This window comes from Dromaius novaehollandiae, chromosome 4, assembly GCF_036370855.1.
Source record: "Dromaius novaehollandiae isolate bDroNov1 chromosome 4, bDroNov1.hap1, whole genome shotgun sequence".
Classification (NCBI taxonomy): domain Eukaryota; kingdom Metazoa; phylum Chordata; class Aves; order Casuariiformes; family Dromaiidae; genus Dromaius; species Dromaius novaehollandiae.
The window spans coordinates 59,011,168-59,023,416 of record NC_088101.1 but is presented as its reverse complement, the minus strand read 5'-3'; the positions used below and the strand labels follow the sequence as shown (position 1 = coordinate 59,023,416).

Sequence of the window (12,249 nt, the reverse complement as noted above, 5' to 3'; positions counted from 1 at the left end):
TTCAAGTCTCTGAAGTGTAAAGCTGAGCACAAGCCCGACCCTCCTGAGCTGTGAACCTCAAAGACCACAGTGGAAGTCTTCGAATATTTATTCATATGTTTTAGATTCATGCTGCAGACTGGAAGCTTACAGAAGGAAAAAACCCACAGAACTAAAACTGCTTAGTAGATGGCTGCAGCAAACTCTGTCAAGGTTTATTTTTATCCTGTTCCAAACTTTTCATTAGTCAGAGTCCCTAAAATCAATCTATATGGTGGAGAGAGACATATGAGTGTATAAACACAAGAGGAAATCTTTTCTTCTATAAGTAGTAAGATATGGTCTCTGCTAAATGTTGACCTCCCTTTAGGTAGTCTATAATAAATTAGTGTTGATAACAAAAGTAACTGAAATGCAGTACAAAAGAGCAAGTGGGGTGGGCGGTCTGGAAAAAAGAGAAGAGCAGTATGGATAGATTTAATTGTTTTGTAGAGTGGAAGTTTTAGCTTTACGAAAATGTGACCTTCCCCCTGCCTGTGATTGTTCAGTATATGGCAGAAGTCATTTTTGACAGGTTTGATGCAGAAGCAGGTCTGAAACATTGCAATAACCTCAGTTTCCCAGTGTTTATCAGGATAGCAAGCATATTCATGTAGCTGGGAGCTGCTAAGGGTTATTGCAAGGAGCTGGCCTTGCCCGAGGTGGTGGTGCTGCTGAGAGAGGAGGATGTGTGGAGCCCTCAAGGGCCATGGGAGGGTGGTGGAGCAGCCACAATTAGAAGCATACATCGTCCTTTGTTTCAATTTCATGTTATTTCTTTATCAAAGAAAAAAGCAACAGTGCTTTTTTTTTTCCACAGACATGCTCAGGGAAATGTAACGTATTGATAAGAGAAATACAGAGATAACTGTCTTTGTGTATGCACCCTAACCTAGGAAAACTGGAAGAACAATGATCGTATAACCTGTGTATTCTTGCTTATGTCTCATTGAAGAGCTGTCTGAACTCTTGGCTTGAATTTTACTGTGTAGAGAGTAGTAAGAAACAAAGAGTGATGGCATCCAGTCCTAAAAAAGCATGTGCACTACCTGTCCTAAAAAAGCATATGCAAAAGTATTTGTCTGGTAAACAATACTGTTTTTTAGTATTAACTGCTAGAATGTTTGATAAAATGTTTGATACATAATTTAGTGAGGGCTGTGGAAAATCTAATGTCTTTTTTGCCTATTCGTAACTTATGCTATTCGTAACCCATTATTAATGTTATTCAAAGAAGATGAAAAGAGTAGCTTTGGGAAAGCAATTTGGTGAGTGATGGGTTTAATATAGACATTTCTTTGGCAGAGTTGGATCCATAAAGATAAACTGAACCAAGCATTAGTCAGAGTTTGCAGGTGCTAATGAACAAGAATAATCTATATATGAATAACCTCATTGTCATTAGCCTGACATGAGGAAAATTTACAGGATTAGTCTGTATTTTGTAAGGAACCTTGAATTAGACAATATATGGTCTTTTAGATCAATTCTCTGTTATTATAGACATGGATGTAACCAGAACACCAGATCTGAAGACTCCTGAGGAAAATGTTTTACTATTTAAACACAAGCCTTCATGTAAATATCTCAGCTGAATGTGACACCTTGTTTATAGGCTGAACCAAAATCTCAAGCTATCGGACTTTCCCAGAGGTGAAGAGGAGACTGAAATCCAGCTCAGACTGTACAGGTCAGGTTCATCTCTAAAAACAAACACCATGTATAACAGTTGTGAGGAACGATGCCAGGTGCCTTGGAGACATGGCACAGAGTGGGCAGCTTTTGTCAGGAAGGCAAGGAGTGAGCCTCCCGCGGCTCAGCCCCCCGGGCCGGTGCAGAGGATGCTGCTTGCATCACTCTTGTGTTTGTAAGGGTGAACTAAGCTTTCTATATTTATTGCAATTTACCAACTGCCTTACAGAGAGAATAAAGGGCACATCTTTTCCATCCAAGATCATTATGAGTTAGCCCAGGAAGGAAATGGTGTGAGGATTCTCCCAGTGTCTTTAAAACTGCCCAGGGTCTGGTAGAAAACTCAAGTAGCACCCATCGTCCACTCCTGCACTGCAGCACTGGAGTTTATAGTTCTGTGTTTATCTTTCTGTCCTTTAAATGCATCCTAATAACGAACTGCTGATAAGCATCAGAGTGTAGTGCTTATTTTCACTGAGCTCAATTGGTTGGGCAAAAATGCAGACCTTGGAAAAAAGCAGGCCAGTTATGTAAATCCCTGGAATTTCAGTTGTAAAACCCAGCTAGAGTGTTTAGGCAGATACCATTAGCTCCCTTTTAAGGAAGCTTAACAGACCGGTTAGGATATTTTTTTAAATCCCTTTATGTTTTATTTGAATGCTGAGTAAACATTGAGCTCCGCGATGGATGTAGGCTGTGCAAAAGATGAATGTATAAAAATCAGCCACATTAGCATACATCTGGAAATAATTACTATGTCCTTACCCCTGGGTGTAGGTATTGTCATAATTCCAGCCTCAATGACACAGGAGGCGTGGGGCCTCGTTAGCTTTTCCCCTCTAGAGAGACGGGTTCAAATCTTGCCTTCTAGTGGGAATGCAAATGGATTTGTTGGTTTCTGCTTATTTACCACGTGGAGCTGAGCAGTCCCAGAAACATTTCCAGTCCCTGCCTCTACAGTCAGACCTCAGTGATCGTGGGCCCCGAGAGTATCTTACTTTGGTGTGGTTCAGCGGAGGCAATCCCACCTCCTCATGTGGGAGCCCGTCTCTGAGCTGCTGTCTGAGTCCGACCCTGGGCTCGGGGGGCAGTGCCCGGGGGAGCGGCGCAGAGGGCGGTGGAGGTAGCACGCCAGTCTCAGAGCAAGCAAGTGGCTGTGTTTTGGCCAGGACTGGTTGACTTGGGACCATATGGGACTCAGCAGCCAGCTATTTTTGCATCGGACCAGTGATGAAGTAAGAGGGCATGGCGCCAGCTGTAACGCTGCCAGTATTTTAGGACAGTGAAAGATAATGTTGGCTGCAGATTTCAAAAAATCAGTAAGAAAAATCACAGTTGACATAGTGGGAGCAGCATACAGTCTCCTTGTTACCCAGTTATTAAAGCCTAAGTGCACACTTATGCATAAATTGAACAATAAATAAACACTTTTTATCAATTATGCAGTAGGTGGTTTAGAACAAGGTGGTTCAAAAGATAAATTCTGTGTTTCATCTGCACTTGGCATGACAAATCTTCCTCTTGTTTGCCAATGCAGCCCTGCTAAAAGCACACTTTGAGCTCATTTACTCCCCCCAGAAACCAAGAGCAACTCTTGTAGAAGCTTCTTGATCCTGCTGCAACCCATCAAAAAAACAAAACCGAACAAAACCCAGATGCATCAATGCTCTTTCAGAAAGAGGCATGAATGTTTTCCCCTTGAGGTATCTGAAACCTCAGTTCAGATTTGAAATGAGCAGAATGCTAGCTCTTGAAATAAAATAAAACACCAGAAAAGACACAGGAAGGGGTTAAGTGGCAGGATCAGAAGATGAGACCCAGCATATTGATTTCATGATAACAAAATGATGGGTTCACAGAAAGGATGAATTATTCTGAACTTGACGGTTTTGCAGGATGAAGGCTTGACCGCAAAATTCAGATATAAATTCCTATTCTCCCGTCTCCCCCCAGAACTGTTGATTTTAGCCTGGATTTTTATTTATCTTATAATAGGAATGTAATCTAGCTTTAAAATTTGGATCTCAACCCAAGTACGGTGCAGGACTGAGCCATATTGGAAAAAATGAGATTGTGATGTTCTGGCCCTGTATTCTGTGATCCGGTTCTCTAGTTAGCTCTATTATGTCTAAAAAATGAGAAAGGATCATCACGTATGCTGGCTGCTAATAACCCACAAGAGAACAGAGTGGTCATCTCATCATGAATGGGCAGTCTCAAATATCTGTGCTGCAAAATCTCCACACTGGCCTCACAGCCTGTTGTAGTTTGTTACATCAAATTTCACCTGGCCATGTTTGCAGAAAAGTTCAGATACCAATGAATCAGTTCTTTCATTTGGGAGTGTTCATTATACCTATCCTATAGGCTGTCATTTCCCCACTTCGTGCGTTTGGTCACTCAGAACTGGAGAGAGTAAATGCCTTGGATCAAAGAAAGCTTTTTTCCATCATGGGGTAATTTGACACTTGTTTGATGCCAAATCAGCTGACCCATTCCTGCTCTTTCCATAAATTGTACCAAACGTACCCCATTGCACTGCTTGCAGTTCAGCAGCATTGCTGGCGATGACCATATGGACGTGCGTTTTGTGGCAGAGGTTCTGGGTGGGATCAAGCACTACAGATATGGGTCCAAACCTCACATTTAATGGCGCTCTGAACTATCTAGGCAGCAAGGAACAGTTACTGGTTCTTGGCGCACTTCCCTTTGCAGGCGAAAGGGCTACAAGATCTTCCTGGTGGTGGTTTAAAGGAGAGATCAAATGCACACTGAGTATTTCCAAGCAGTCTGCAACACTGTTGCAGAAGATGGCTTTCCTTGATGTGAAGCTGTGCTATTTGGAGGTGCCTTCACTTACAGCTTGTGCCACTTCGAGAGCAGAGAGGGTAGATGGTGGTGGGGGTGCTAGAGAGGAACGGGGTGGGAACACTTAGATAATGCGCTGTGTTTCAAGCATGTTGTCACCTGCTGTGGTCCAGAGCTTTCATGTAAGAAGCAGATTTTTGTGAGCCCATCTGAAAGTTTGCCCTGCCTCTCTGAACGGGCACCATCACCCTCAGGCTGGTGGGCAGCAGCAGATCCAACAGAGGATTTTCTTTCACTAGGGCTCGGTGTCTGTATCAGTACTGCAGTTTTGACATGAATCTCCCAGCCATTCCCTCATGCCATGTGTTGCTGCAGACTGCAGAGCAGCTTTGGTGCATGCAAACAGGTTCCTTTCAGAGGAAACTAGATTGGAGGATCTGCTCCAGGTTCACGCTAATGTCCTTCCAGCCCTCATGGGAGCATTAGAGCCTCAACAAATCTTTGGTCCAACCAGATACATACTGGGGATATTCAGTCTGCATACATGCTAGCTCCAGCTGCTTCCTTCTGCTGATTCATTCCTACTGGGCTAAATTACTTGCTAATATTGATGTACCACTGAAGCCTTAAAAATGCAATCAGACCTGATTTTAATGAATGTCCAGCCAAGCAGTCTGGTGTAAAATCACATCATAGGAGTGGATGACCTGATTATTCTTGCCAAAATTATAGTGCCTTCCAAATATTTTCCTGCATGTGGCTGTGCTTTGTTTGGACAATCTCTTGTGCATTGGGGGGCCACAGTGGAAGGACTGACATGGGAACAATGGTTCTGTGCAGAAATGAGCACTGATAGTTATCTGCATCAGTTTGCGGTGCAAATACGGGATTAAATGTTGCTCAGGAGGTAGAGTTATGCAAAAGGAGGAAAGGATGCAGAAATGAAATTGTAGGACTTTTGGCTGAGGATTTTCTGAAATTCGGCCTGAGGCTACCCTGCAAAGAGGCTACAGATGGATAGTTAGGAAAATGTTCTCTCATCCAGCAGGTTAGCAGAGCTTATGGTCTTCTGCCTGAGGACATGGCATGTATTTCAGTGCAGAAAAAACATGACATGAACATAGACATTTCAGGTATTTGCATAGACAGAGTTTGGGAGAATTTTTTTCCTTCTGAGGAATGAATAGGCTTTTTAACCCCTTCTTGTGAGGTCACACTTCAGTGCAACCTCTGGTGTTATTCCAAGTGCTACAATTATGCACACGCAATGTGAACTCCAGTTTCAAGCTGTATCTGTCCCTGGAGGGCAGGTTTCCCACTTCTGGTATAGATATACCTTTGGATGCTAAGCAATCTTTCGCAGAACTTTGTGGATGGGACCACAAATGCTAATTATGAGGGTAAGCTTATTAAACATCACAATAACATCATTTTTCTCATGAACAAACTGTAAGTTTACTAGGACTACAGCTGGCCTGTACAAGCATATCCCTGCTGGCCATTTAACAGTAGCAGTTTGTGTCAACTGTGTGTTTGCTTCTCTGTGAGGGGAAGATTCAGCTTTACATACTCCCTCACAAAATACAGGTGTGTATACATTTAGACTGTGTTTATTCATATTCTTCAGTGAGTGCATATGGTGAAGAAATGGTTATTGAAGTTTTCTTTCCTGAAGTCTCAATTTTTCCCTTTTAGTTTTTAGATTGAGAAGAGGGGGTAGTTGCACCCTCGTCAATAAAAATAGCACCTGGCAGCAACGTACATCTGAGGAATTAGCTGTTAATTTCTTGAGAGAACAAGGAGACAAGATGGGGCCACAGAGGGAAGTGACACGAGGGACAGGATTTCACCACTAGAGAGTGTAATGCTACTACATAATTTGACCTTTTTTGCTCGGAGGGAAACTGTGTCAGGGTGGGGAACTTAGAAGTACGCAGCAGCTTGAATGGCATTTCCTGAACTATTTTCTCTGGGTCTTTTGTCGTAAGGCACATCGAGGGAGTACCGTAACCTTGGAAAATAAATGCATTGCTTCCTCTGTGCATTGCTTATCATGAATTTCAGGAAGCATTTTGCAAAGTAAGATTTATGTAAATTGGAATAAAAGCTTAAAATGAACTTATCCTTGAGACAGATGGCTGTGCATTCAAATTTAAATTTCAAGCATCCTAATAAAAGAAACCAGCTAAAATGAATTTATATATATTTTTTAATTTTGTTTTCAACTGCATGTGTTCTATCACCATACATTTCTCTTTGGCTGATGCTACAATTTTATCTTAAAAATGGTTCTTTAAAAATCCTGCCCTTGCTTCTGCTGGTGTGGCTCTAAAAGCGTGCTACTGAAGCCACTGCTGTGACTCCGTGTAGCTATAGGCAAAACAGGCATCTAATAGTTAGAGAAGCAGGGGTAATGGCTCTCTCATTTACATGTGATGCCACTTCTACTTGTGGATGCATGTCTTTGTTGTGCGTTTCACGTGGGATCCTTTGCTTGACCTGTGCAGTCTGTTCCGTAGTTGCATAAACGTAGGTTTAGGTCTTTTTCAGTGGTCACGCACACAGACCTGTCGTATTTCACTTATTATGCCTAGGGCTTTCCTGCCTTGCATCTGCCTTCGCAACGCTGGTGTGCTGCTCGGTGGCCACACATGACTGTGGCTCCTCCCCTGCCCCGGGATCCCAGTGGATATAGCTGGTTTGCCTGCTGATGAGCTACAGTCATCACTTACTATCTTGGGGTGGTAAAAAAATTCCATGTTATGTTTTCTTTCTTGGAGGATCCTGCTGTAAAGCTGGCTCTGCCCAGCCATAACCACAGCCTGTGACTAGCCCCCGTTCCCATGCTCGGATCGGGAAACTTGCCCTTGGGATCAGACAACAGGAACAGGCCAGCCGGGCTGCCAGCAGCGCATGATGGAGTGAGATGGTTGCTGACTGTAAGCCCGAGGGGAGCTCCCTTGGGGGGCCCGCGACGTGGGTCTGGTCAGGTCTGGTTATGTATATACATAAAATACAAGGCTGGTATCTGGAATTTTACAGGCATAGTAGCAGCACATCTGACCAAATCGTGTGAGGATAATAACTGTTCCTTATTACTCATCTCCCATAAAACATATTGGGAAAGAGTTTATAGGACAGGTTCCATCAAGCGCTTAGGTACTGTCCTAAGAAACTTGGGAAGGGGCTGTCACATGCGCTGCAACGTGGCCCGGCCTGTGGTAATGGTTATGCCCTTAACAACATTCAGGAAAATATGCCTTAATCCTGAAGCTAGGGAAACAGATCCACTTGTAATGTAACTGCATTGATTTTAACTGAGTTTACCACAGGGCTGGATTTGACCAAGTCTTCCTCTGTTGGAATTTAAAAACTTTGCAAGGAATTGAGATATAAATAATCCAGAACATCCTCTGGGGTTTAAAAAGTTTTGCTCCCTTCTCCTTTCATAACAAAGCTGGTATAAACTTGCATCTTACATACAGTAAATGCAGCAATTAACACAGTTACGGCATGTTCCAGAGGACATGCTGTACCATGACTGACCATTAAAATACCAGATCAATTATGCTCAAATTCATGTATCATTTAGGCAACACAAAGCATTTAAGAAAGAATGGTTATTAAAAGTGAGTTTTATACAGTTTCCATGGTGATTGTACTAAAAGCAATAACAATAGGCTTAAATATGTTTTCATTCAGAATATCGTTAAATGCACTTGTTTGGTTTAGACATGCTGTGTTTGCTCTATAATTTGTCCCGAATCACCAATTATTATAAAATGTAGCTAAACTGACATGGCAGTATTGTTCAAACACTTCAACAGAGCACCAAAATAGTTCAAAGCTTGCTGCTCAATATTTTTATCGCAGCTGACATGCACATTAGAATGGGAAAAAGTTCCAGAAAGGCAATATCATTATGATTTACAATTGGTGCCACAGTTTTACATTAGGCCACCTTCCAGAGTACATTTTGGTCTTGCTGTTTTATTATAGAATTCAGGAGCTTATCAAGAGACAGCTAAACTTTGTGCGAACAAAGGCTGTGCGTTGGCAGCTTTGCAGGAAACCCAGAGCAATTCAGAATTAAGAGCATTCATATAGCATTAAGGGGGAGGGGGAAATAATCAATACATGGGATTGCACTGTTAGCTTTTGCTTCAGCTTTCTTTTAAAAGCAATACAGAAATTGCTTTATCTTTGAGTCTGTCTGCAACAGCGTTAAGGAACAGTGTGGTAGTGCACTGATCATAAAGTAGAGGACAAAGATTTTGTGGGTCATGCAATACGAGATTTGCAAGCTGAAAACCATGGTCTTCAAACTTAATGCAACTATTTCAGTCACTTCTAGCCAACCACACGATGAGGGCCCCTTGGTAGGTTTTACTATCAGAATTTGGTACTTGAGCCAATATTTGCTGTGTCTTCTCTGCATGGCCAGCAAAGTTTTGCGTTTAAAGCTATGCTCTCATTTATGAGCAGTGATAATTTGCTCTAGTGCTTCAAATTACGCAGGTGTTTGTTTCCTGAATAAAGGCCAACATATTGGTGAAGTTCAGACAGTCTTAGCAGTGAGGTTTTCTCTCTGGTGACCAAAGCTAATGTTTTGTCTCTGACAGTGTCTGCTATCTCCACTGAAGTCAGAAGCAGAGTATTAGTAATTTAGATTAGGGATGCAGTTGTTTAAACCTGGAAATTGTGCTCTGTATCTGAATTGCTCCCTGGCAGAACTGATCCCTTCCACAGCAGGGGGGACCACGGCCTTAGGAGGTCAATCTTCCTCAGCTCCCTTTTGAGTGAAAGTATAGAAATAAGCTTGTCCAAAGGACAGCCAGGAGCACCTAAGGTTTGGTTTCTGATCTGGATGGCCCTGTAGAAGAGCCCATCTGACTCCTCCAACCATAAGAAATGCTGTGGAGATTAGCCTTTCTGAGCTAAAAATAACACTTGTGACTGCAACCCCTCCATGCACATATGCACCAAACCAGATCCAGACGTAAGCTTAGCTGATGAGGTGAATAAGGCGCCTCTGAAAAGCAGTTCGGGGTGGGCGTTGAATGACCTAGTCTTCACCACTAAGCATGGGAACTGCAGTGGAATAAGACCTTTTGAAGGTTTGGCTGTCAGTAACTATTATAAACTTGCAGCTTGCATATAAAACTCCCGTATACTTTAAAAAAGTCAGACAAAGCTAACTTACGGTGTTCTTATGTGAATTGTAAACACTGCAGCCATAGTTAGGTTCCAAGACACGGATCAGGCTAAATGACATCTGGATGGTGAGGTAACTGTGTATGAAAATGCTGCTTCTGTGCTAGACCCAGTCTTCTTGGACTTTGCTACTCCGTGAATATTTTAATAATGCACAATAACTGCAACTGCCAGCTGGGATGAGGATCCTTTTGTTCATTTGCAACTCCATACTTTGGGTGGTTGAAACAGTGCTAGGAAGACAATGGTACTTGAACTGAGAAATATTCTTGAATGTTGCTTCTTAATTCCCTGTCCCGCCCTTGATTTTTGGCTGTCTTTCCTCAAAGGTGCACAAACAGCTACAGCTTCCAACAGAACTGAGGGACAAATCTTGGCCCACTGGGTACACATGAACAAGAAGTTCAGGAAAACATATACATATGCTCTGAGACAGTGTGAAGGGGAAGCAGGAACAATATTGATTTAGTGGTTGCTACCAGGGGCCTAGCTACAGAGATCTACTCTCTTCTCAGAAGGAAGTTTTGGCTTAGGGGGAGCTCTGAGGTAAGAGTTCAGTTCTCCTTTTCCAAAGCTGTCCAAATCTCTGGTTTAAAGCTCATTTGCTCAGGGTTTTCCAGCGAGGTACATGGTTTCACTTTTACATGGGTACTGGATTTTGGCTGATGTGTTTCCACTGACTTTGATGTGCTTGTGCATGCATAAAGCTCATGCAGGAGGCTTGCACCCTATTCAAGAGAGTGAGCTACCATCCCTGGGCAAAGTTCTCCATTCCCACCCTGCAGAGGTCAAGCAGCCATATCAGAGGATTTTTACCAAGATTTCTTTTATTTCTTTATTTTTTTTAGTTTGAAAAAAGGAAGGGATGATCATTCAGTGATGTCAAGTCCTCTTTAGTTCTCTCCTAGCTCTGTGGCCTTGGCCTCAGGCTGCCTGTAAAATGCTGATGTCTTGGCTCAGGTTTTCCAGGCAATATGTCCTTCCTTTAGCTCTTTGCACAACTAAGTTTGTCCCATGCAAGCTTTGCCATGCAGGAGTGCTCATGTTTTCCTAGCAATTGAATACAGGCAGGCTGAGGAGGGAGCTGCGCGAGCCTTTGGCTAAGGGTGGCATGTGTGCCCTAGGCATCCTACACCCTGTCTCTGCTAGGCTGAAGGAAAGGAATGGGAAGAGGGCAACTCTGCTGATTTCCCCTTGCTAGTGCTCACTGGGACTGTAAAAATAGTAAGCTTAGCAAAACTACTGGAGGGATCTGTAGAGAAGAAGAAAGGCAGGTTTTTGGCTGATGGTTCACCGTGTATCATCCTGTGCTATGGGGCAAATGGCCTCTCTTTGGGAAGGAATTTGACTCAAACCTACATTTATCCACAGTTCTGTCTGCTTCAGTTAAGCACAAAGGCCATCGAGGAAATTGCCTACTAAATGTCAGAGGGTTGTGGTGACCCAAATGAGAGCCAGTGCTATTAACAGTTGGTTTAGCCCAGGAGGGTCTGAGGAGTTACAGGCAGCCTTTGCTGCTTGCATGGGGAGGAATAACAGCAACTAATGAGACACTTCAAAAGCTGGAGTGCTTGGTCTTGTCTTCATGCAAGCTCTGCTGAAAGGTCATTCCTATGTTCATCAATAGTCTGCAGTTATTTCAATTCCTTTCTATTGGCTGTATTTCAATATACCTTCTGCCCAGGCATCAGTGTGCCACACACAGTGCTGTGGGAAACGTAGGTAACTACCCAAACAGCAGATGTGGTTTATCTCAGACCATATAGCCAGCGACATACGTCCAGTTTCTCATTCCCATCTCTAGCACAGAGAACTTTCACCTGACAAGGTTCATAATTCGCTGTTGCTGTAGAAAATACTGACATACTCTAATAACTGACGGTGATTTGAAATTAATTGTAAAGCACAAAGCAACTGTCCTAATTAAAACACACACACACACACAAACACACACACACAGAGGAAAAAGGAACTTTTAGTTTTTTACATGGCACAGTATGTACCTTGAAGTCCTTGAATTAGATATTGCTTGAAAATGACTTGCTGTCTAACCATAAGTAGCAGAACATGTTATAACGACATACTCTTGTTTTCTTACCATCTCCATAACTACATGGCAGTAGGGCCTCTGCTTTGTTTCGCTCTGACAGCTTCAAGTAAAGCAAATACAGAGGCCTCCAAGCTTTTTTTCCCCCCCTTTTAATTTCATGCAGATTTTTATTACTCGATAGCATCATGGTTTTGTGCTTTGTGCATGAATGCTGAAAGTGAACAAAAGCAAAGAAACACAACAAACCAAAAGCTAAAAGTATATTTTTGTTGCTTTCAACATCTGTTAAAAATGCTTTAATTTTTATACTTAAAAATATCCTCACTCCTTTTTCCTTTTTTCACTTTTATACTGAGGGGAGAGGGCAGATCAGACTTTCGATTACAGACTTGTCAAATTTCTGAATTTGCCAAGAAATCATTGCTACACTTCTCCAACAACAAAGAACGAAAGATCTGATACGTTGC

The 12,249-nt window shown here is 42.5% G+C and overlaps 1 long non-coding RNA gene across 1 annotated transcript in view; it reads left to right on the top strand.

Moving 5' to 3' along the window:
* The window catches only part of LOC112979526 (uncharacterized), a 125,407-nt gene that overhangs the window by 94,650 nt on the left and 18,508 nt on the right, over positions 1–12,249 (top strand). The window lies entirely within an intron of this gene.